The sequence below is a fragment of the Aotus nancymaae genome, unplaced genomic scaffold, assembly GCF_030222135.1.
Source record: "Aotus nancymaae isolate 86718 unplaced genomic scaffold, 86718_ANA_hifiasm-v0.15.2.pri h1tg000016l, whole genome shotgun sequence".
Taxonomy (NCBI): Eukaryota; Metazoa; Chordata; class Mammalia; order Primates; family Aotidae; genus Aotus; species Aotus nancymaae.
In genome coordinates this window covers 50,609,349-50,636,770 of record NW_026988428.1, presented here as the reverse complement: position 1 = coordinate 50,636,770, position 27,422 = coordinate 50,609,349, and positions in this window count along the sequence as shown.

The following is a 27,422-nucleotide window of genomic DNA, read 5'->3' as shown; positions in this document are numbered from 1 at the left end:
TATACTATGATCCAATTTTCACAGATATTTTCATATACATATAAGTAATTTAATTATTTAGGCACTCATGACCCAGGACTGGACACTGAAGATGGATATAGATAGACATGTAGAAGTCATGGCCTCAATAGCAGACAATGTTGTTTGCCTACCTAGCAGCCATTTTCTTCTTGAGTTCCAATTTAGTTCAGCTATCAATTCTTTTCCCACTTAAATCTGGAGTAAATCCTAAATTTAAGCCAACTATAATGGTCCCCTTCTTGCAGTGCTGGCCTCTGTGACTTAAGGGAAGGTTGGTAGATATTTATGGAAGTAGCTTATGGGAAAGAATTTCTGCTCTTAAAGAATTATGCCAGGAAAGGATGAACATCTTATTTTGGCTAGACATTTATCTTGTCTAAGTGTGATATAAAGAACTGTTCCAGCAACTTTTATCCATGAGGAAAATTAACAATTTTGAGTACTCTTCATTCCATTGTGTAAAATCCATGTTTCTTTCCAGAATTATTCTCCTTCTGGCCTGAAGTATTTTCTTTTAGATAGGGACTGCTGGAGATGAATTCTTTTAGCTGTGCATTTGAAAATTATGTATCTTGTCTTCATCATTGACAGGTAAGTTTGCTGAATGGAGGAGTCTAGATTGAAAGTTTTTCTTTCTTCTTTAGAGATTTTTAATCTCTGTCCTCTTACATATGCTGTCACTAACAGGAAATCTGCTGTCATCCTTATCTGTTTTCCCCTGTATATACTATGTCTGTTTCAGGTTGTTTTTAAGATTTTTCTTTTTATCACTGGTTTTGAGCAAATGAATTGTAATGTGCCACATTTTCCTATGCAACAAATCTGCACATCCTGCACATTTAGCCCAGAACTTAAAATAAAACAAAATAAAATAAAAATCAGATTATTATTTTAAAAATAATAATTATTATTATTATGTGCTAGGGTGAAGTTATCATTGTGGTTCTTGTGTTTTGGTTTACTTAGCTTCTTGGATTTATGAGTTTATAATTTTCATGAAATTTGGAAAGTTTTCTACCATATTTTTTCAAAGATTTCTTCTTTCCTTTATCTCCTTATCTTTGGAGACTAATGATACATGTATTAAGCTGCTTAAACCTGTCTCACAATTCACTGAAGCTATCTGTGTTCATTAAAAAAAAATTTTCTCTCGGTGTTTTTCACTTTAAATAGTTTCCATTGCTTTATGTTTTAAAATTCATTAAACTTTTCTTCTGCAATGTCTGGTCTACCATTAATTAATCCCATCCAGGGCATTTTTTATTTCAGACATTATATTTTTATCTCTAGAAATTTGATTTGGGTCTTTTTTATACTTTGCATGTCTCTACTTAATGTCTTGAACACAAGGAATACTGCTGCATTAACTCCTTTTTTTATTATAATACTTTAAGCTGTGGGGTACATGTGCAGAATGTGCAGGTTTGTTACACAGGTATACATGTGCCACGGTGGTTTGCTGTATCTATCACCCCATCATCTACGTTAGGTATTTCTCCTAATGCTATCCCTCCCCTAGTCCCCCACCTCCCTGCTATCCCTCCCCTAGTCCCCAACCCCCAATAGACCCCAGTGTGTGTTATTCCTCTCCCTGTGTCCATGTGTTCTCATTGTTCAACACCCACTTATGCGTGAGAACATGCAGTGTTTGGTTTTCTGTTCTTGTGTTAGTTTGCTGAGAATGATGGTTTCTAGCTTCATCCATGTCCCTGCAAAGGACATGAACTCATCCTTTTTTATGGCTGCATAGGATTCCATGATGTATATGTGCCATATTTTTTTAATCCAGTTTATCACTGATGGGCATTTGGGTTGGTTCCAAGTCTTTACTATTGTGAATAGTGCCACAATAAACATGTGTGTGTGTGTCTTTATAATAGAATGATTTATAATGCTTCCAGTATATACCCAGTAATGGGATTGCTGAGTCAAATGATATTTCTAGTTCTAGATCCTTGAGGAATCGCCACACTGTCTTCCACAACGGTTGAACTAATTTACACTCCTACCAAGAGTGTAAAAGCATTCCTATTTCTCCACATCCTCTCCAGCATCCATCTTTTTTAATGATCACCATTCTAACTGGCATGAGATGGTATCTCAACGTGGTTTTGATTTGCATTTCTCTAAGGACCAGTGATGATGAGCTTTTCTTCATATGTTTGTTGACTACATAAATGTCTTCTTTTGAGAAGTGTTTGTTCATATCCTTTGCCCACTTTTTGATGGTTACATAGAAGAAATGGATAAATTCCTGGACACTTACACCCTCCCAAGACTGAATCAGGAAGAAGTCAAATCCATGAATAGACCAATAACAAGGTCTGAAATTGAGGCAGCAATTAATAGCCATTTTAAAAAAGTTCAGGACCAGATGGGTTCACAGTCGAATTCTACCAGAGGTACAAAGAGGAGCTGGTACCATTTCTTCTGAAACTATTCCAAACAATAGAAAAAGAGGGATTCTTCCCTAACTCATTTTATCAGACCCACATCATCCTGATACCAAAATCTATAAAAAAAGAAAATTTCAGGCCAATATCCTTGATGAACATTGATGCAAAAATCCTCAATAAAATACTGGCAAACCGAATCCAACAGCACGTGAAAAAGTTTAACCATCACAATCAAGTCGGCTTCATCCCTGAGATGCAAGGCTGGTTTAACATACACAAATCTATAAATGTAATCCATTACATAAACAGAACCAAAAACAAAAACCACATGATTATCTCAATAGATGCAGAGAAGGCTTTTGACAAAATTCAACAGCCCTTTATGCTAAACTGGGTATTGATGGAATGTATCTCAAAATAATAAGAGCTATTTATGACAAACTCACAGCCAATATCATACTGAATGGGCAAAAACTGAAAGCATTGCCTTTGAAAACCAGCACAAGACAAGGATGCCCTCTCTCACCACTCCTATTCAACATAGTACTGGAAATTCTGGTCAGGGTAATCAGTCAAGAGAAAGAAATAAAGGGCATTCAATTAGGAAAAGAGGAAGTCAAATTGTCTCTATTGGTAGATGACACGATTGTGTATTTAAAAGACCCCATTGTCTCAGCCCGAAATCTCCTTAAGCTGATAAGCAACTTCAGCAAAGTCTCAGCATTAACTTTTTTAATGTCCTTGTCTGCTAATTCTAACATCTGTGTCAGTCCTAGATCAGTTTCAGTTATTAATTTTTCTCCTCACCATGGGTTATATTTTCCTGCTTTGTCATGTCTAGTAATTATTTATCGACTGCCAGACATTATGAATTTTACCTTCTTGGGAGCTGGATATTTTTATATACTTATAATTATATCTTCAGCCTGATTCTAGAAAGCAACTAAGTTACCTGTAAAGAGTTTGATCACTTGGGTCTTATTTTTAATAAGATTTGTTAGACAGCACCAGAATATCTTTTAATCCAGAGCTGATTATTTCTCATTACAGAAGCAAACCTTCCTGGGTATTCTACTAACACCCTGTGAATTGTAAAGTTTTCCATTCTGGCTGATGGAAATAGGCACTATTCCCAGCCCAATGTTAGCACTGGGCAGTATTACCTCTAATACTTTTGAATGGTTTTTCCTTCAGCTTCCGATAGTGTTGCCACAAATATGTGCTGATCAGTACTCTGCTGCATACTAGAGGGGGACGCTCTGCAGACCTCCAGAGTTCAATCTCTGTGCAGATCTCCTGGTATTCTGTCTTATGAACTCCAGGCATCTTCTCTCTCCCAGATCCTCAAATCTGTTTCCTCAATTCAGAGTTGACCTGGTTTCCTCTTCCCTGCACTGGAGACTGGAAACTTTCTCAAGGCAATAATCTGGAGCAATTATATGGCTCGGTTCATTTTTTACCTGTCTCTCTTGAATTATTGTCATTAGCTGCATTAGCTGCCTGATGTCCAATTTCTTAAAAACAGCTTTTTCCTTGATTTTGCCCATTCATTAGGTTTTTTTAAAGGGAGAGAGTAATTCCAGTCCCTGTACTCCATCCTTTCATATTTTAAAAATGCTCATTTCAAATTTTAGCTAATTGGAGGAATTTCTCCATAGTCACATTGGTCTTTTTTAGATGCCTCCTACTTGTCTTCCTCATTTACAGTAAAACATTTGTGCAAACACTCATTCTAACATTTACTCTAACTTCGTTGTAATCTCAGTATTATACCCCCAAACCATCTTCGGTTTAGATTCACAGGCATTTGGCAGTATTTACTGTCCTCTGAATGTTCATTTGCTTGACCACATATCCTTGTAGTCAGGCAGGGCCACGTGACTAGCTCTAATGAATAGGCTATTAATGGAGGTGACATTGTTGCTTTTGGGTCAAAGATTTTCAAAGAAAGCATAAGTTCTCTATTCACTCCCTTTGCTGTTAGGGAAGGGTAAAATCACAAGTTAAGATAGCAGCATCAAGAAATTTTGGACATTCCCTCAATCTGAGTCCTAGAGTAGAGCTTTCTACCAACCTGCCATTCAATATGTAGTGTAACTAAGAATAAACATTTGTTGTGTGAAAACCACTGAGATCTGGGGATTAATTTGTTAATGCAGTAAACCCTGCTTCATCTGATAACACACTCCAAAGTAATATATATCTTTTCTACAAACAAATATATTTTCTTAATATTTAAGTTGTAACAATAACATTTCACACAAATGTCAACCACTTGGAAATTGCAATAATTTCTTAATACCTCTCCAAAATAACTTTGGAGCAAAGAAAACAATGTTTATTACAAGCTATTTGGAAAACAGAGTAGTCCCCCCGATTTTATCCATAGCTTTGCATGGCTTCAGCTACCCACAGTCAATGTAAGTCTGAAATACTAAATGAAAAATCTCAGAAATAAACAATGAATGTTTTAAATTGTGCACCATTCTGAGCAGTGTGATGAAATCTTAGGCCATCCCACTAAGTCCTGACCAGGATGTGAATCATCCCTTTGTCTGGCACATCCCCACTGTAGGCACTACCTGCCCATTAGGTACTTAGTGGCCCTCTCAGTTATCAAATTGACTGTTTCAATATTGCAGTGTTGTGTTCAGGTGACCTTTATTTTACTTAATACTGGCTCCAAAGTATAAGAGTAGGGATGCTGACATATTGCTATAATCGTTCTGTATTATTATTAGTTATTGTTGTTAATCTCTTACTGTGCCTAATTTAATTAAACTTTATCCTAGACATGTATAGGGAAAACATAGTATACATATTTTCAGTACATATAAGGTGTAGCTATATATGGTTTGGTACTGTCCGCAGTTTTAGGCATTGGTAGGGGTTTTGGAACATATCCTCTGAAGATAAGGGAATACTATTGTAATGACAACGAGAACACTTCATATAATAAATATGGGATGCTGCAAAATCTGTATGTAAAAGATTAATAGCTGATGGAATTTAATACCAGAAAATGCACCAAGACCAAATAGAGCTTATTCCAAGTATGACTTAATGTTAGGAAATCTACTAATATAAAACATTTACACCAAAAGCTTAAAGAAGAAAAATAATCTCCACAGATGCTAAAAAGAAGGTTTGATCTGACTTTTAAAAAAGACTTTTAGCAAGTAAGGACTAGGAAGGTGCTTCTTTAACATTATAATGAAAGTATATCTCAAACCAACTACGAATATCATGCTTTAATGGCTAAACACAGTGCGTTCTCACTTACAGTAATGAGAAGACAAAAACTTCCTCTATCAGCACTCTTATTTACCATTTTTCTGTGAATTTTGGCCAATATAAGACAATAAAAAGTAAGAAAGCAAAGCTGTCGTCATTTGGATCATCTGTTACCTAGAAAACTCAGAAGAGTCAACTGAAAAACATTTTACAAGCAATAAAAAGTTCAATAATGCGGCTATAAATAAATAAAAATTAGATTTTTATATGGCAGAGAAGTCCAACTTTGAGCAACAAAGGCAAATTGCCAGATTGCTTACAAACAGGCTTCTGGGACAGCATTTATTTAAGAGACCCATAGAGACTCGAGTGGTAGCATGACCTGTGAGTTTTATATTGTACCATCACATTCTGAAAAAGCACACAGAGATCTAGCTTGGCCAGCAGTCAGACACTAGGAGAGGTATCATGGCCCTAGGGAAGGACCAGTTTCTCACCAAGCACGATCAAGATTATGGCAGAAAGACTATTATTCATCCCTTGCTAACACCTCAGCATTCATGAGTTGAGGAGCTTTAGTCCTTCCATTGATATTTTTGGGGACCATGACAGAGTCTATTTCCCAGAAATTGTTATAGCAATATTTCTGATCTCGTATGTTCTTCTAGAACCTTAACACACCTCATCAAGTGTAGAGTCTTGAACTACGCTGTGCTGTGACTTCTCCAACCAATAGAATACAGAGGGAGCACTGCCATGTGATTTTCAAGGCTAGTTCATAAATAGAACACAGCTCCCATCTGGCTCTTTCTTTCTGGGAGGCTTGCATTGGGGAAACCAGCCACTACGTTGTGAGAAAACCTAGACTAGTCTATGTGGAGAGACCACACGTAAAGGCCAATGTGGAGAAGAACTCAGGACCCTTAGCTAACTGCAAACATGAATTGCCATGCATGAAAGTTAATGAGGTTTCAGATGATTTCAGTTTCTAGCCTTTCAGTCTTCCAGCTTAGCCCTAAGCATCAAAAAGCAGGGAGAAGCTATGTCCTACCCAAATTCCTGGTCCATGGGCATAATAAAGGGTTGTTTTCTGCCACTAAGTTTTGGGGTTAATTTGTTATGCCATCATAGAAACTAGAACCGAGACAAGAGTTTAAGTCTTGCATTTGTAGCTTATATTACCAGTGGCCTGATCTACTGCCTCAATATTGTGCCAGGATTGATTTTAGTGCTTGGCTTTATCCAAGTTTCGGGGAGTTCTGCAGAAGAACAATCCTCTTACAGCCAGACTAAAGGATATCAGTCAAATTAACCTGTGCTTCTGAATCAAACAGAAAATATAATGGAAAAGATTACGTTCATGAAAACAGCCAACAAAATATCTAGGAATTAACAAGGAATGTGTAGGACCTAAATAAAGAAAATGACTTTTTTTTTTCTGAAGAACATAAGGAAAAGCTAGTCTAGAAGAAAATGTTCAATATTGAAAATATGTCACTTTTCACATATTAATATATAGGATTAATGAGACTCTAATGAAAAATGTAAAACGGTTTTTACTCTAAGTTCTGGGATACAGGTACATAAAGTGCAGGTTTGTTACATAGGCATGCATGTGCCATGGTGATTTGCTGTACCCATCAACCCGTCATCTAGTTTTTAAGCCCCTCATGTGTTAGGTATTTGTCCTAATGCTCTTCCTACCCTAGTCCCCAACTCCCCAACAGGCCCTGGTGTGTGATGTTCCCCTCCCTGTATCCACGTGTTCTCATTGTTCAACTTCCACTTATGAGTGAGAACATGAGGTGTTTGATTTTCTGTTCCTCTGTTAGTTTGCTGAGAATGATGGTTTCCACTTACATATTATTTATAAAATTCATCTGGGAAAATAAGATTTTATGAAATTTTTGAAAAAAATTCAGGGTTCAATCAGGAGACAGAAAAAAAATAATTTAAACAATGAAAGTTTAATATTAAGAATTATTAAGCCAGACACAGTGGCTTCTGCCTATAATCTCAGTACTTTGGGAGGCTGAGGTGGAAGAATTGTTTGAGACCAGGATTTGAAGACCAACCTGGGCAACATAGTGAGACCTCATCTCTACCAAACAAAAATTTTTTTAATTATCTAGGTGTGGTGGCATGTTCCTGTGGTCCCAGCACTCAGGAGGCTGAGGTGGGAGGATCACTTGAGCCCAGGAGGTTGAGGCTGCAGTGAACCAAGATCACGCCACTGCACTCTAGCCTGGGCAAGAGTGAGACCCTGTCTCAAAAAAATAACAACAATAACAAAAAGAATGATTAACCATAAAGAAGGACTGGAGTAATGAGGGGTTAGCTAGTAAGAAGCAAAGCGAGGTAGATAGTAGAATAGCATATGTAGGCCAGGAATGGTATCTCACACCTGTAATCCCAGCACTTTAGGAGGTTGAGGTGGGTGGATCACCTGAGGTCAGGAGTTTGAGACTAGCCTTGCCAAATGGTGAAACCCTGTCTTTACTAAAAATTATAAAAAATTAGCCAGGCATGGAGGCACATGCCTGTAATCCAAGCTACTTGGGAGGCTGAGGCAGAAGAATCACTTGAACCTGGGAGATAGAGGTTGCAGTGAGCCGAGATCACGTCACTGCACTCCAGCCTGGGTGACAGAGTGAGACTCACACACACACAAAGCATATATAATAAGCAGCCAGGAATTCTAAGGCTGCTAAAAGAAAGAGCTCTCTCTACTCACCACTTTACTCTAGATCCAGACCTCGTTGATGGCACGACTGTGGCTAACTAAATGACAGAGAAATCACTGTGGTACTGTCCCAGTGGAACTTGCTTGAAATGTCCAATCCACAGTGCTGGGGGAAAGTGCTGGTCACTGGGTGCTGCTGACCACTGTGCACTGCAAGAGTCAGGCTGGAGAAGCCATGCAGAGAAATCCAAGCTGGCACACCAGAACCAGGAAAGAAGGCACCTTCCTCTTGTAATTACTCTTTATTGTCTTTTACGGACAAAGATTAACATTATGCCCAGCTGGTAAAGAAAAATATTTAAAGGACTCAGCTTAATTTTCCCAGAGCATTCAGTAAAGGGTAAACTTAGAGCTGAGAGACAATAAACTGATTACTTGCACAGAAGATGATTTGAATCACTACTAATATTAAAATAAACTTTAAAACTATATTAATACAAACAACATGAGAGTGGCACAAGACTAAAGAAATTGATAAATAGAATGAGAGACTAAAAAGATCAGAAATAGAAGAAATATATATGTAAAATCTACAGAATATACACACATATGTATACATATATGTACCCATATACACATATCAATTTAATGTATGAAAGAAGTGACACTTGTAGGCCGGGCGCGGTGACTCATGCCTGTAATCCTAGCACTTTGGGAGGCTGAGGCAGGCAGATTATAAGGTCAAGAGTTCGAGACCAGCCTGGCCAACATGGTGAAACCCCATCTCTACTGAAAATACAAAAATTAGCCGAGCATCGTGGCACACTCCTGTAACCCCAGCTACTCGGGAGGCTGAGGCAGGAGAATATCTTGAACCCAGGAGGGAGATTTTGCAGTGAGCCAAGATCACGCCACTGCACTCCAGCCTGAACAACAGAGCAAAACTCCATCTTGGAAAAAAAAAAAGTAGCACCTGAAATCACTGAGAAAGTAAATCATTACTTTTTAAGCAAATTAATATAAGGTTAGACTCCCACTTCATATCAAACACCAAAACAAATTTCAGATTTATTAAAAAATTAAATTTCAGAAAGCATGATCTTCCAATTATTATTGCATCAGTTTTCCTGGTCTCACCAGCTCAGCACAGACACCAGTACCATCCCACTTGCTGATGTCTATGACAAGTAAAACTCTGAAGGAGAAGAGTCCTCTTTCAGTTCATTTAAAGGAGCTTACTTTGGAAATCAAGGAGCTTAATTTGAAAATTAACAGCTCTCAATTTGAAAATCAAGTCAGCTCTAGAAACTGGAAAAAAGTTCCAACGAGACATATCCACATTGATGAGGAAAAAAGAAAGATACAGAGAGGAGATATAGTAGAATTAACTGCAATGCTGGGCTGTAACATCAGCAAACCACTGCAGAGAAGTAGGTGCTTTCTGGTTTATAATAATGCTAAATATATCATATATGAAAATATAGAATGGTAGCTGAAAGAATGAAAAGATCACACCAATAGAAACATTGCTTGTGAACAATAGAAGTTATTTACTTCCTCCCAAGGCAATCCCAGTAGATAAAGCAAAAGATTTTGTGAGAGAGAATGGTCTGTCACTCATTGAGATATCCACTGTAAACTGCAGAAGGTTAGAGCTGCTTTACAGGAAATCCTTTACAGGATATGTCAAATTATTTCTGAGAGACAAATGAAAGATGTTAAAATGACCTGTCTCTAAACAGTATTACCCTAATTATGTTTCACCAACCACTAATAAAAAGTCAAAGATGCAATAAGGTTTTAACATATAAAGCAATTCTCATCTTCCCCAGAATGCTGTGTGGAGTCTGATTTGCAGATCATATACTTAGACATGTGATGTGCAAATCAGATCAGGTCACACATCTATGTGAGTTTTTTTAGTAAATTGAATTCATTTTTTAAGCTATTCACATGGCTTTAAAAATTAATTCAACTCACCCAAGAAACTAATTAAGAACTGCTCAAAAATAAGATTAAATATTTGTGCAAACTCAGAGAACACAAAGCCTTTCTAAAAACAAAATTAAAGATTGATATATTACTAAAAAATTTTAAATCCTGACATGAAAAGACATCATAAATAGAATTTAAGTGCAAATTTTAGAAGAAATTTTTGCAAAATTCATGATAATTTTTTTTAATTGCATTTTAGGTTTTGGGGTACATGTGAAGAACATGCAAGATTGTTGCATAGGTGCATACGTAGCAGTGTGATTTGCTGCCTTCCTCCCCTTCACCTGTATCTGGCATTTCTCCCCATGCTATCTCTCCCCAGCTCCCCACCCCTGCTGTCCCTCCCCTATTTCTCCCCAACATACCCCAGTGTGTAGTGCTCTCCTCCCTGTGTCCATGTGTTCTCATTGTTCAACACCCGCCTATGAATGAGAACATGCGGTGTTTGATTTTCTGTTCTTGTGTCAGTTTGCTGAGAATGATGTTTTCCAGGTTCATCCATGTCCCTACAAAGGATGCGAACTCATCGTTTTTGATGGCTGCATAATATTCCATGGTGTATATGTGCCACATTTTCCCTGTCCAGTCTATCATCGATGGGCATTTGGGTTGGTTCCAAGTCTTTGTTATTGTAAACTGTGCTGCAATGAACATTCGTGTGCATGTGTCCTTATAGTAGAACGATTTATAATCCTTTGGATATATACCCAGTAATGGGATTGCTGGGTCAAATGGAATTTCTATTTCTAGGTCCTTGAGGAATCGCCACACTGTCTTCCACAATGGTTGAACTAATTTACACTCCCACCAACAGTGTAAAAGTGTTCCTATTTCTCCACATCCTCTCCAGCATCTGTTGTCTCCAGATTTTTTAATGATCGCCATTCTAACTGGCGTGAGATGGTATCTCAATGTAGTTTTGATTTGCATTTCTCTAATGACCAGTGATGATGAGCATTTTTTCATATGTTTGTTGGCCTCGTGTATGTCTTCTTTTGTAGAGTATCTGTTCATATCCTTTGCCCACTTTTGAATGGGCTTGTTTGTTTTTTTCTTGTAAATCTGTTTTAGTTCTTTGTAAATTCTGGATATCAGCCCTTTATCAGATGGGTAAGCTGCAAAAATTTTTTCCCATTCTGTTGGTTGCCGATTCACTCTGGTGACTGTTTCTTTTGCTGTGCAGAAGCTGTGGAGTTTTATTGCCCACAGACCAGGAGATTCCCAGGCGGAGGAGCCTCGTGATAAATTTTGACAGCTATTAGTATATAAAGAATTCTTGGCTAGGTGTGGTGGCTCATGCCCTCAATCCCAGCACTTTTGGAGGTCATGACAGGCAGATCGCTGGAGCCCAGGAGTTCAAGACCACCCTGGGCAACATGGGGAAACTCTGTCTCTACAAAAATACAAAAGTCAGTCAGGCATGGTGGGTCATGCCTGTGGTCCCAGCTCCTCAGGAGGCTGAGGTGGGAGGATCACCTGAGCCCTGGGAGGTCAAGACTGCAGTGAGCCATGATTACACCACTGCACTCCATCCTGGACAACAGAGTTAGATCCTGTCCTAAAAAATAAAAGAAATGAAAAAGCCAAATATATTAGATAAAAATACATCAGAGATTTAAAAAATAATCTGAGTAGGCAATAAATATACTATTAATATATAATTAATACAATGATGACTATTTTGACACAAATTAAAATAAAAAATTTTAACCAAATTGAATGTCTCAGAATTATGTACCTTTTTTTTTCTTTTTTTTTTTTTTTTTGAGATGGAGTTTCGCTCTTGTTACCCAGGCTGGAGTGCAATGGAGTGATCTTGGCTCACCACAACCTCTGCCTCCTGAGTTCAAGCAATTCTCCTGCTTCAGCCTCCCAAGTAGCTGGGACTACAGGCATGCACCGCCATGCCCAGCTAATTTTTTTGTATTTTTAGTAGAGACGGGGTTTCACCATGTTGACCAGGATGGTCTCAATCTCTTGACCTTGTGATTCACCCACCCCGGCTTCCCAAAGTGCTGGGATTATAGGTGTGAGCCACCGTGCCCAGCCTATGTGTACCTTTTCATCTAGCAATTTCACTTCTGTAATTTTATCTTAAAGCAATGATAATGCATATTCACAAAAATGTATGGCCGAAATTGTTGAATTATGTTGTGTTAAGTAGAATTATTAACTACAGTCAGTGTTCCATTGTGTTAAGAATAATTATGTTGTCATAATTCTAATGACAAAATTATTTGTAGTAGCCTAAAAATGGAAACACCTTAGATGTTCAACAGTAGGGAATTGGTGAAGTAAAATTTTTCATATCCCTACAATAAGGGAAATACTATAATGTAAGAGTTAAGAACACAAACTCTAGTTTAAAATTATCTGGAATCAAATCTGAATCTTTTAATTCTTACCTTTAGAGCCTTGGCCAAGTTATTTCCCCTAAATCTTCATATAAAGGGGATCCTAATAGTACTTAGCATGGAGATTGTCATGAGCATTAAATGAGATAGTCCAACTATGCACTTATTATACAGTATCTAGCACATAGTGCCAATGAAAATTAACTATCAGTATTTTCCTTTAATAGAGTATCACATAAACATTAAAACAATGTCTCAGTAGACCATGTAATAAAATGTAAAAATGTTTATGGTCTGTGGTGAATGGGAGAAAGCAGAGTATACAATTTTATGTGCAAATTTTAAACACAATACATGTATTTAAAAGCCAGGAAGATGTACATCAAAATGTTAACATTGTTATCTTTAGATTACATTTTCTCCTTTGTGAGTTTCTCGGTTTTCTACATTTCTCTGCAATGAACAGCTATTTTGTAATAAAAAAATTAGCATATAAAAAAGTAATCGTTTTCTCCTCCTTGGCTGCCACAAAATATTGGACATCATTTTATTCTTCCAAAATTGTAGTCCTTCTACTTTTTCAACAAATTTCTTTTTATAGGCCGTGAGTAGATCTAAAGTAGCATATTCCCTTCTCTGCTTTCCTTGCCTTAAGATAGAATTATCGGATAGAATTATCAGGAAGGCTTGTCAAGAATGTATTTTTTTCTGGTGATAGCTTATTTAATGCCAGTATCATATTTAAAGTGATATTTTATTTTTTTTCTTGGACCACTAATAGGATTAAGGGTACAGACATATTGAACCTCTGTTGATTTGCCAATATCTGGAAGAAACTTTTTTCCTCTTTTAGAAATGAAAAGTCAACATAGCATTTATTGGTTATTATTGTTTAGAGTATTAACTATTCTAAGGTACCTGAGCAACAAATATACAATAATTTTAATAATAATTTATTGTAGAGTCAATTTACAAATAAAAAAATAAAAATAATAATACCAATAATGATAAAAATGGTAATATCTTAATTGCCAAGCACATAATAGATGATCGATAAATATTTGTCCAATAAAACGGAACTGAAAGAGGTACCAGGCACTATGTACAAAATTTTTGTATTGAACTTAAGTTGTTTTTAAATATCAGAGGTATTTTATATTTCATTACTTTTGAGAGAAAGGTTTTCATAAGGTTTTTGCTGGGGGATTTGGGAACCCATATTTTAACTGTCACTGGGCTAGTGTTATTCAGGCCATCTTTTACAATAGCAGTTAGTGACACATTTTTTTCTTCTTTTTATAGTGAATATCACTGCATCTGCTGCTCATCCTACAAGAGTCCCAGTCTCCACCATTTAGTCTCCTACAGCCTGATTCACAGTCCCTTTCACTGGCAGAATCCCTGTTTCTGTCACCATCCACCCATATCAGTCAGGATTAGGTTTGCTTCAATATATTAAATGGCAAAAACTACAATTACTTTTGCACTGACCTAATATCAGAAAGCAATAATACTGGCCATTTTGGGGAAGTTTAAGTTAAGGAATCTGGAGGTAGGCAGTCCATGACCTATAAAGGAATTCCACAAGGCCTTCAGAAGCCTAAGTTCCTTGTAACTCAAAATTTGCCATCTCTAGAAGGTGTCCTTGACTTTGTGATCCAAGATGGCTGATGGAGCACAGCAAGCACAGCCATGTGCATGATGGCTTTATTGTCTTCTTCCTCAATGGAAACTTTCTGGAGCTACCTCATAGCTCTTCCTTTATATCTGTGTTAATCATGTATTGCTGTGTAACGAATTACACCAAAACTTAGCAGCTTAAAACAACAAATGCTTATTATCTCACTGTTTCTGTGGGCCAGGAATTCAGGTGCAACTTAGTTGGGTGTCCTTGGCTCAGGGTATCCCACACGGTTGCAGTCAAAGTGTTGACAGGGTCTACAGTCATCTGAAAGCTCACCTGGGAAGGGTATCTTCCTGAAATCACTCACAAAGCTGTTAGCAGGACTCTGATCCTTGCTGGCTCTTGCTTGGAGACATCAATTTCTTGCCACGTAGGTTTCTCCATGGAGCAGATCACAACATGGCAGCTGGCTTTCCTCAGAACAAGAATGAAAGAAAGTACCGCAATATGGAAGCCAAAGTCTCTTTGTAACCTAATCTTGGAAATGACATCCCCTCACTTTAGTCATATTCTCTTCATTAGAAGTGAGTCATATGTCTAGCCCATATTCAAGAAGAAGATTTGCCCAAGCAGGCAAATCTTCAGGAGAGAGAGATCATTCGGGACCATTTCAGAAGCTGCCTGTAATGAAATCTCATTGCACAAAACATAGCCACATATACTGAAAGTAGCCATAGAAATGTAGTTTTTGTTATGTAGTAATCTGCTTAGCTAAAACTCAGAATTCTTTCACTAAAATAGAAAGAAGTAATAACTATTTGGTGGCAATTAGCATTTTATGTCATTCTCGTTGATGTTTTACTCTTTACCCCACAATCTCCCATTTTTATCCTACCCTTTCTTCTGTTCTTTGTACTACAGACTTCATCCTAAACCCTTTGTTCAACAGACAGATCCATATTTACCATCGTTATGTAAGAATATTGGATCAAAACCATCATTTTCTTGACTCACAGTTAGCAGATGCTCTGGAATTAGGAGTTTCACTCATTTTACTCACTAAGCCTCCCTTCTCCTAAGTCTAACCTAATGTCAAAACAATAAGCTCTTTCTTTCTAAACTGGGCGTGGTGGCTCACACCTGTAATCCCAGCACTTTGGGAGGCTGAGGCAGGTCTGCCAAAAACACAGAAAATTAGCTGGACATGGTTGTGCGTGCCTGTGGTCTCAGCTACTCAGGAAGCTAAGGGTGGGAGGATTGCTTGGGCCTGGCTGGCAGAGGTTGCAGTGAGTGACATCACACCACTGCACTCCAACCTGGGTGAGAGAGTAAGACCCAATCTCAAAAAATAAAATAAAATAAAATTACAGAAAAACATATCAAGAAGTACTCTTGGGTAGGCATTTGGGAACTTGAGCTCTAGTCTCAGCTTTGCTCCTTACAAACTACTGTGAAACCTCACTAAAGTCCTCTGAGACTCAATTTCTCAGCTGTGATTTTAAGGCCAAGTCATGACATGATCACTGTGAAGTTCCTCAGTGGTGGAAGGAATGGAAGGAGCATGCCTGGCAGCTTCCTCCTGCTCCCTTAGATCCCACACTGTCTTAAGTGACAAGCACTGACAATTCAGTAGCTTGAATTCAGGTGAGATACACTCCTGGCCCAGCAGCTGATAAAGTTAAGGAGTAGCGGACTCCCGAATCTTATTGCCTGGGTAGCTTGCATCTCAATGCCATAAGATGTTTTTAAACCACAGGCCTCTCCAACTTAGTGGCCATCGATGGCTTCCCATTGTCCATTCATTCACTTATTTAACAAGTATGTATTGAGCATTTGCCATGTACCAGAGTCTTTGCTGTGTGCCTAGGGAAAAGAAGGTGAACAAGATTGACATAGTTCCTGCCTCACAGAATTTGAGTTTAACGGGGAAATCACACAACTAAAGAAGCAATAATAACAATAAACATGATATGTGTTTGATAAAGGATACCATGTGAGCACTTAATAGAAGTATCTGAGCTGCTCTGGGAGGATCAGAGGAAAATTACTAGAGGAAATAAAGTCCAAATTTCTTCTTTCCAAACCTCCATGTTTTTATCTCACCTACACTTTTTTTTTTACTGTATATTTGCTCCTCTTCCTTAAGTACCTTGCTTTCCAACCAAAATGCATTCCATTCTGTGCTGAATACACTTTACGCTGTTATAAAATCACTATCTTCCTTCAGATTAGGAAGACACATACCCTGGAACCCTTCTCTCCTTCCTATTGTGGAGCCATAGATATATATTTCCAAATACTTCAACACTGGTTGCTTTTCACTATTCCATATCAATAAAATCTTGGGGCCAATTGGCTGTCTCCTTTAAACCCGTTTCAAGTTCTCTTGTTCAACCACTACTTCACAGAAGTCTATAATCTACAAAGGAACTTACTGGACTTGTTCAAAGGTACAATCATTTGCTCCAAGGAAGTTCATCAGTGGCCCCCTCAAGAATTCTGGAGACGTTTAAAATCCATTGAGATAGAAAAGTATGCTGGAGGCTTTGACACATGTTCTAATAAGAGTATCTAGATCCCTTGCAATGTCAGGCATGGATGCATAAAATAGATTGAGTCCAACTGTGCCCATTATGTACTTGTGCTACACACCATTAATGATGGCAAGAACTTGAACCAGGCATTTTCAGCATTTCCTCAACAAGCCATTCCACCAGGAAATCATCTCCTTTAGTCACTGTGAAGTCATTTCAAATATTTCCATCACTCCTATTTCAGCCAGATGTTTCATATTCTTCCAACAGTACAATCCTTTCTCACAAGAGCTTAAGATACAAATTGACATTTGAAGAATTAGACAGAACGGTGGTTGAGCTCTCTTCCTAGATTGGATTCTGCAAGCTATTTTCTATATGACCTATCATAAGTCATCTGCCCACCCACACCTGCTTTCCCCGTTATGGACTAGAAACTGATAACTCAAGGGATGTGTGTGCCTAGAAGAGTGTCTATGAAATCCATGCAATGCCTTGAAGAGGTTGTTATGTAATTCAGGTTCGTTACTAGTGATATTAATCAGTCCCTTTTCCTGTTACATTATTCATGCCAATTAATTAATGTAATTTGTGGCACTCAACAATTTTGTCTTTCACAATGAACACAGCACGTCTTTTGTCTTTATTCTCTTTATTCTTACTTGAATTTAGCCTTTTACTTAGTGATAATCAGCCATAATACTTCACTCATGGAAAAAGCAACACATTAATCATCACCCGTGGCTGGGTGCGGTGGCTCACGCCTGTAATCCCAGCACTTTGGGAGGCTGAGGCGGGCAGATCACTTGAGATCAGGAGTTCAAGATCAGCCTAGCCAACATGGTGAAACCCTGTCTCTTCTAAAAATACAAAAATTAGCCGGGTGTGCTGACGCACATCTGTAACCCCAGCTACTTAGGAGGCTGAGGCATGAGAATTGCTTGAACCTGGGAGGCAGAGGATGCAGTGAGCCAAGATTGTGCCACTGCACTCCAGCCTGGAAAAAAGAGTGAGACTCCATCAAAAAAAAAAAAATCATCAGTTATTAAATGAATTCTTTATTTTTGAAAAAAAAAATCCTCTCCAAACAATCTTTACTCTCTGCTGTGCCTTACTGTATTGTCTGTTGATAATTGTCACCATTTCTGTTTATAAAAAGCTGAGCATTTGGAAGCCGAAAACATTTGATCATCTTTTTCATGCCTTATGCAACAACTCATTCACCTTGAATCATTAGGATTAGCTTCAGTGATGGACTGAAAATTCTCCAGTGCAAGACTGAGGCATAGACATAGCCTGAGGCAGTTTCAAAATTTGACATGAAATTTACATCAAACTGTGGCACCATCATTTAGCTGGGAGTTAGAAAAATATTCAGTCAGCCCAAGACAAAAACCATATAGAAGGCAAAACCTAATTTGAATGCCACCCTTCTTGCTGCTTCTTTTATTTTTATTTTTTATTAAGATACAGGGTCTTGCATTGTCACCCAGGTTGGAGCGCAGTGGTGTGATCATAGCTCACTGCAGCCTCGAATTCCTGGGTGCAAGGGATGTTCCTGCCTTAGCTCCCAAATAGCTGGGACTACATATGCATACCACCACACCCAGCTAATTTAAAAAATTGTTTCTGTAGAGATAGGGTCTCACCATCTTGCCCAGGCTGGTCTCAAACTACTGGGCTCAAGTTATCCTCCTGCCTCGGCCTCCCAAAGTGCTGAGATTACAGGTGTGAGCCACCACACCCAGCCTTTTATGAGGGGGAAATTTGTTTAAAATTTTATTCTATTATTTTTAGAGAGAGGGTCTTGCTTTACTACATAGGCTGGAGTGCAATCATAGCTCACTGCAAACTCAAACTCCTGGGCTCAAGCAATTTCAAGGCCTCAGCCTCCTGAGTGGCTAGGTCTGTGCCACCACACCTGGCTTCTGTCCTACTTTTATCATATCCTAGTATTCTTATACTGTCCAAAGTTCACAATTTCTCCCCAGCTCTATCCCTGACTTGCCCTTGTCTCTTTCTGTATGAAGGTTCTTACAGTCCAATATTACTTAGAATCCTAGAATCTCAGAGTTGAAAGGGAACTAATCTGGGAATTCAAACTTTTTTCCAGTACATCAATTCTGCCTACAACATTTGTCAGAGTATTTTCTAGCTTGAAATCTTATAACACGAGAAATTCATGACCTCTGGAAGTAGTCCATGTCATTGTAAAAGATTTAATCAATTAAAAGAATGTTTTCTATTAAAATCAATATCTTCTAACTGTTAATTTCCACTTGTGGCATATTATTCATTTGTGTGTTTATTGAGGAGGGGACAATCTAGAAAAATCTTTCATGGTAATTCTAAGGCTTTCCAGAAGAGAGGGTGAGGTGAACAACCCCATGTGAACAGAGAAGGCAGAAAGAGCAGTGCATGAAAAACACAGAAAGCCTAGTTGCAAGTAGTTTGGGGTAGATAGGTTTACTCCTCTGCTATGGTATAAATGTTTGTGTCCCCCAAAATTCATACGTCAAAATCCTAACCCCCAGGGTAATGGTGCTGGAAAGTGGGATCCTTTGGGAGATGATTATATTATTAGGGCAGAGCCCTCATCCCGGTATTAGTGCCCTTATAAAAGAGGCCCAAGGGAGCTCATTTTCTCCTTCTATCATGTGAGGACACACCAAGAAGGTGCCATCTGTGAACAAGAAAATGGGTCTTCACCAGACAAGGAATCTGCCAATGCCTTGACCTTGGACTTCCCAGTCTCCAGAACCATAAGAAATGCATGTCTGTTGTTTATAAGCTACCCAGTCTATGTTATTTTGTTATAGCAGCCTGAATGGACTAAGATGCTATTGTCTCTTTTTTGTTCTGAGGAATCCTTCCTCCTTTACCAATCACCCTCTTCTCTGGGGTTTTGTGTTACCAGATATCAGCTCTTACATATTCTGTCTGTCATATCTCCTAATATCCTTTCAATCATGCTTGAGTTTTCCCCAACATAGAAGCCTTCCATCAACCCTGCCTGGCCTCAAGTTGCCACCCTCCTTTTCCTTCCTTTCATAAATAATTTATGAATGAGTAATGGCTCCTTAAGGTGTGGTTCATGAACAACTCACACCACAGTCCTTGTTTAAAATGCAGCCTTCTGAATTTCAACTCCAGAACTAATTATTCCAAATCTGTGTGGCAATCTGTACTTTTTATTTCTTTTAAAACAACATTACTTTAAGGTTTGAGAAACACTGAAGCGCCCAATATTCCCAGTCTCATCAGGCCACTTTAAATAAACTCCTTCATCCTCTCTTTAGTAAAACTATTCTCAAAGGGCATAAATAAACTCTGCACTGATAAATCCCACAGCCTCTTCTCTGCAGTAATTTCCCATTCTTAAAGTTCCATCCTCTTGTTTCCTGAAATCACCCTTTGGAGAGTTCTCTTCTTACTTTTGTCTCTTCTTTCTCTGTCCTTTTCTCTGACTCTTCATTTGCTCATGCTTTAAATGAAGTTGCTCCTCAGGCATTTAACCACGACCCCTTTCCCAGTCTGTATGTGCTCCCTGAGGAGTTCTCCCAAATCATGACTCCAACTACCATTTATATATCTGTGTTCCCCAAATACCCATATTCTGCATCACCTCTATTTCAAGCATCCTGCTTGTCATAACAAATCATCAAAGCCAACATTTTAGAAATAAAATCTTTTCTAGGTCCCTTTCCCAAACAGATTATCCATTTTTGGGTTAATAACATAGTGAGGATGCTTTCAACTCTAACAGAAAACCCAGACTCAGTTGGTTTGAACACTAAAGAAAATATATTACTTTACATAATGAGCATTCTGGAAATAAGCCAGTGCCTTGATAGTTGATTCAGAGGACAAATGACATCAGGCAAGACCCAGCTTCTTATTCTTTTCACTTTCTGCCATTTTCAGCCCACTGGTTTACCCTCAGGCTAGCCTCTCACCAGACGGCTGCTGCAATTTCAGGCAGCACATCCAGACAAGGCAGTGCCCATTGGAAGAAGAGAGGGGCTATTTCTTTTCCTGTGTCCCTTCATATCAGCAAAGAAAACCTTTCCCAGGAACCCTCTAGAACACTTCTCTCATTGTGTTAAGTGCACTTTGCAAAACCATCTACTGTAACACGGAAAGACTTATCTACTATAATAAGCCTGCCTCTCTTGCACCATATGGTTTCCTTGAGAAAGACGAGTGTCTCAGAAGCCTCAGGGTTCTGTTAGAAAAGACAGAAGATAGTTGATTCTGTTATGATTAGATGTGCCTGATATTAACAAAGACCCAACTCAACTGTGGATTATACATACAAAGAAATTCTGAGGCAGACTATCTAGGACAATTTTCTTAGCTCCATGAAGTAAAGAAAGAAGCGTACTCCTTATCAGTTTTCTGCTCTTCCGTGTGTGGCTTCCATGTCACACTCCAGCCATTGCACCTGCTAGGCTGGAACATGAAAGTAGGATTAAGGAAATGAGAGAAAGGGGCTCAAATTCTTTATTTTAAGGAGACTTCCTGCATGTCCCAGACAAGATTTCTGCTTATATTGCAAAGGAGGCTGGTTAATGCCATTTTCAGCTTGATACATTGTACAGGGCTTTGTTCCCAAGGAATAAGGTCTGCTGGAAGATAACCAGCAAATCTGCTATGGGGTGAACGATTGTACAGGTAGCCAATGTTGTCCGCTATTCTCACCATTTCCCCAAGCCATCCAAGCAGGCAGCCAAATGCCTTTAATTGTTTCCTTATATCATTTGACATATTCAATAGGAGACTGAGCCCCAATGATTTAGTCTGCAAAAGATTTAACAAACCATTTCATTTATCTCAATTCCCACTGCTCTGGCCTTAGATCAAAGCTTTTGATATCTGGACTCTTGTAACAGCTTCTGACCAGTCTTCCATCTCTAGACATTTATTATTTCACTCTATTCACACTACATTTGGGCTCTTTCTGAGACACAACCCTGATTTACTAAAATAGCTATAAAAAACACTCTATTGTTCACAGAATAAAGTTAAACTGCTTTGTATGTCAATCAAAACTCTCCATACTCTGACCTCAACGAACCTCCCACCGTTCTCCACACTTTAGTCACACCAGGTAAAATCCTTTTAGACCCACCCATGTAGCAATGATTTGTTTAGTGATTCTTGTTTTTATTATATATTAGAGTATGCTGTTAATATATTATTTTTCTTTCCTGCAAATGCTGCCAAGTGCCTTTAGTCAATGAGATTTCAATGTGCTTTCCTAAGTTGTGTCTATTCTGCAATGTGTATGGTTTATACCATCATGGCCTCTCTTCATTTATTTTCGTGATCTGGCAAACAGTTTGGACCTGTGATAGCTAATTGAAGGTATACACATTAAATTCTTAGATGGAACTCAGAGGAACAAAGGGAAAATGACTACCTGTACCTAAAGCGAGGGTTCCCAGGAGGGTCAAGGCAACTTCAAGGAGATAACGAAAAAATAAGAGTCGCAATCATCGGATAATTAGGGAGAATTGATGAAAGTCCCTTGACATTTGAAAAGCATTATAAATGTTACTGCAGATCAAAAGGATTAACCAGCTATTACTTAAGTTGGAAGATGTTAAGTCTGGACACACATCATGACTCCAGGGATTGAAGACTATTAAGAAGAAATAGCAAGAGCATGATATTGAAAACATAGTTCCCCAAATTTCTAATATCCCATTTATACTTATTTAGGTAGCACTTTTTTTCTAGAAATACATCTCATCTTCATGTACTTACAGGCAGAAACAGATTTGTCATGAAGCTAATCAAGGTTAAGGATAAGGACCCCTATCAGGACAGGTCCTCTCTGAGGTTCATGGAGGGCCTGTAGCTATATTTCCATGTGGTCGTATAGATATTTTTAAAATAACTTTAAAGTGATGGAAAATCATAAAAATAGATGCATTATTACTATGTAATCCAGAGAACCAAACTGAGTTTTGACAATTATCCCAATAATGTGCTTATAGCAAGGTGATTCCATTTAGGGTCATATGCTGCATTTACCTTTTGGTCTCTTTAGATTCCTTCATTCTGGAACAGTGTTTGCATCTCCCCTTGACTTTTATGACCTCAATGTTTTTGAAAATTACAGGCTGGTTATTTTTAAAATTGTCCCTCAATTTGGGTTCATCTGCTATTTCCTCAGGATTCGATTCAGCTTACGCATTTTTAGCAGGATCACAGAAGTAATGCTGTGGTCTCATTGCATCTTCTCGGGTGGTACATGACTTTCATTTGTCCTGTTAATGGTTATATTAACTTTGATTATGATTGAAGTGGCGTTTGTTGGGTTTCTGTAATTTAAAGTTACTCTTTCTCCTTTTGTAATTTATGTATCTTGTAAGGAGGCTTTTTTGTTGTTGTTTAAATATTTTGGGTTTGTTTTGAGACTGGGTCTCACCCTGTCACCTAGGCTAGAATGCAGTGGCACCATCTCAGCTTATTGTAACCTTGAACTCCTGAGTAAGTGGGACTACAGGTGCACGTCACCATGCCAGCTAATTTTTGTATTTTAGTGATGGCAGGCTCACTATGTTGCCCAGGCTGGTCTCGAACTGTGAGGAGGTATTTTGAGATTAACTGAATACTCTGTTCCTTATCAAACTTTTACCCACTAGCTTTAGCATTCACTAATGACTTCAATTATTACTATAATGGTTGCCAAAAAATGATTTGCTAATTCCCTTATTCCATCTACATTTATTATTTGGTATTCTACTATAAGTAAAAGATTTTCCTTCTCTGAATTTATTTATGTATTTATTAACATATCAGTGTGGATTCATGATTCTTATTTTATTCGGTGAGAGATAATGTGTTATTATCATACTTTATTTTGATCTCAAATTGTCCCAGATTTGGCCAGCATGAACCATTTTAAGTTGACTTCTCTGAATTTTGTCATGTCCCCATCTTCTTTGATCACATTTTGCTTTCCGAAAATAACAGAATCTCCAGGTTTGTTTTCCCTGCTTCAAATCTGAAATGGCACTGAGAAACCAAAACCTGGGTACTAAGCATGCTTATTCCTCTGACTGTGTTGCTATTCTCAAGCCCTCTCAGTGGAGAAGCTGGGAATATATGCATCAATACATATGCACATCTATGTTCGTGTTCATACCTTTCTGCATACGAGTTCACACTGATACCTCCAATTCCAATTAAATACTGCAAGGTTCATTTTAGTTGTCTCCTTAGGATATTATAACTCTGTTTTCTGAGAGCAAAGAACTTGCCTACCAAAACCTCAATTTATTTACCTGTCAGATCAATTCTCCCTTTATGCTGTCAATCTTCTCCCCCACCTTCACGCCAGCTACCTAGATGCCCACCTTGGCCCATGCCCAGATACCCTCCACCTGTGCACTGGCTTTCTTCTCACCTTACTTACGCTCTGACACTCTACTCTGGGCAACCACTACCACCACCCCAGCCCATCCTACCCCAAGCTCAGACTTCCTTTTTACCACTTTTGACTACAACATCATGTATTGGGCCTCATGGATAAACTTTTCATCCTTCTTGAGTTCAACATCCCACATCTATCCATCCACGTCCCCCCACCACCACACACACAGATACCGTCTTCTTTCTCCCCATTTGGACTTTGTTACCCCATGCTAGGCATCTGATGCCACCACAACCCCCTAATAAACACATGCCTTGCTTGGTCCTGACTAATGGTTTATGGACTAAATTATTGAGGAAATAGGAGAGGAAAGGAGAGAAGAAAGGAAGGAGAGAAGGCAGGAAGGCAGGGAGGCAGGAAGGCAGGAAGGGAGAGAGGGAGGAAGAGAGGGAGGGAGGGATTTTTATGCTTTTATATATTAGGGTATTTGTGCTTTCATAGATTTGGAAAAGTAAGATATTTTTAATCATAAGATCATTTAACAACACGATTTCTTCCCACTTCTGCCTCCCCTCTGTCACATGAGCCCTTGTGCTGAGTGGCATTGGAGTGACCATAAGCATTATGGTGATGCAACTAAAAAGTTGAGTTGGAGTTATAGTTTGGATATAGTGGAATATATTTGTGTGGAGTACATATCATATTCATATTTAACTATTTTGCTGAATGAAAAGCATTCATGTGTGACTTTAACAACATGAAACAAATCTGTTTGATTGTAACCTGCACAACACAACATTTTCAATGGAAGGTTGTGACAACATAGCTCTTAGAAAAGTGAGGACCAAGATCTTATTAAGATCATTAATAAGTTTGTAGACTATAAGCCATGTGCAGCTCATCCTTTAATCTTGCTGGAGATTAATCATGTCCCACAATTCCTGAGGTTGTTGATTACTCTGGTATTTTGTGAGAGATGTATGTTTTCTGGCTCAACTACTAAGTGGAGTATTTAAACACATACCAATCTGGATTTTTTTTTCTAGATATAACATTCTGATCTGCCCATACATAAAGCTATTCAAGGTTTGCAACAAAGACAAAAGGTGATGTGAAAAGTTTATTGAAAAGTTAATGAAACTCAAAAACCATATTTAACTGTAATTTGGCAGTCACTTATAAGCATTTCAATAGAAAAAAATGATAATTTGTAGATTCCTGATTTGGATGTATATGAAAGTTACCTCCTCTTAGCACATGTAAGTCTATTTATTAAAGAAATATTTTTAAATCCAGATAATGAAATAGGAAATGTGATTTTAAAAAGTGATAAAATCTATAGAAATTCGTCTGACACTGAAAAGTAATTCATTCATAAGAGATAAATTTTGAATAAAAGTAATAAAAAGGCTTTTGGGTATTGTTTGATTTCCCAATTAATGAAGAAGAGTAAAGCATGTGAATATAGTGAAAAAGTATTAAACTTCTTGCTGATTTGACACAAAATAACTGACATCAAGGTATATACAATAAAACTCACAATATGCCACCATAATGAAAACATTAACAACAATAGGCTAATGATGTCATTAATTCAAAGAGAATTGAAGTTAATCACTACCAAAAAACCCCTGTAATGGCCTGAAATCTTATATCTCATGTATAAAAGACTTCCCCAAATTAATAACCCTCCTAAAAATATACATGACATTACTAACAAAGAGTTGTGAAATTGATAATACATTTTTCCAAACAAGTAATAATAAAAATCAACTTTTATCAATCATAATAGAGAAATAGATATCTTTCTTTTTAAATACATATCATATGGTGAAACTATTGCCATATAAAGAGGCTAGTAAACAGTAAAAGCCACCCAAAACTGCTGGGAAAAAAGTATTATAGAGTTTTGTTAGGTAGGTAATTAATTCAATATTATTTTATTTTTCTGAATTTTGTGAGGTTTCTGATATTTGTCAGTTTTTACATTAGAAAATTGTTGTGTTCTGGTTTCTTATTCTAAATAAACCTTCACTTTAATGTTATATTTATATTTTTTATTATTCTTATTAATCAAGTCCTCCCATAAACAGAATCTCCAGGCCCTACATCGTCTGGATTTGCCCTTATGGTATTTATAGTATTAAAGTGAGCTTCCAAGCCTTACTTAACTCATGCTGTTCCCGGTGTCAGGATCTGACACTACCCGCTTTTGTTACTTATTATTTAAGATGTAATTCACAGATAGCCTCCTCCTCTGTGAAAACTTTCAGCCCCATTCCCACCCATCCTTCAGGCAGGGCTTTCATAGTGTTTATATATCTTCTTTTTTTTTTTTTTTTGAGACGGAGTTTCGCTCGTTACCCGGGCTGGAGTGCAATGGCGCGATCTCGGCTCACCGCAACCTCCGCCTCCTGGGTTCAGGCAATTCTCCTGTCTCAGCCTCCCAAGTAGCTGGGATCACAGGCACACCTGATAATGTCCGGCTAATTTTTGTATATTTAGTAGAGACGGGGTTTCACCATGTTGGCCAGGGTGATCTCAAACTCTTGACCTCAACTGATCCACAAGCTTCAGCCTCCCAAAGCGCTGGGATTACAGGCATGAGCCACTGTGACCAGTCTATATATCTTATTTCCAGTAAGATGCATAATTATATCCCTTTTATCCCCCAATGAATGTGAACTCCTTGAAGGCAGGACAGTGCAACATTGTCCCCAGCTCCTGGTTTTATGTCTGTTTGTAAGATTTACTAAATACTGGTGACCAAATGAATTCATAAATGAATTGCAATGTTACAAAATAGGGTGAAATTTTATGACTCACAGCTGTCAATTACCAGAGATAATATGGTACTTTCTTTTTTATCTAGTTACTTAGGTTTATGGGTCTTTTCCTGAGTTCTTTTGTGCCTGTAATCCAACTCTTATGGCAGGTCTTCTGTTGGTGGAGAAACACTTGGGCTTTCTAAAGCTGTTGTTAGGGTGTCTTTTACAAAAAAGAAATGTACAGGGTGAGAGGGTGAAGAGAGAAAGCAGGGTCCTCAATGCTCAGGGGAGCTTATTATTTCTTAGTATTATAGACAGAGGAACTTCTAGAAGATTCTGAAAAGAATTTCTTTTCATTTCCTGATCTGTACTACAATCTATTAAGTTTTTTCCCTTCGTATACAATGAGCTTTTTTTCTGCTTACATTT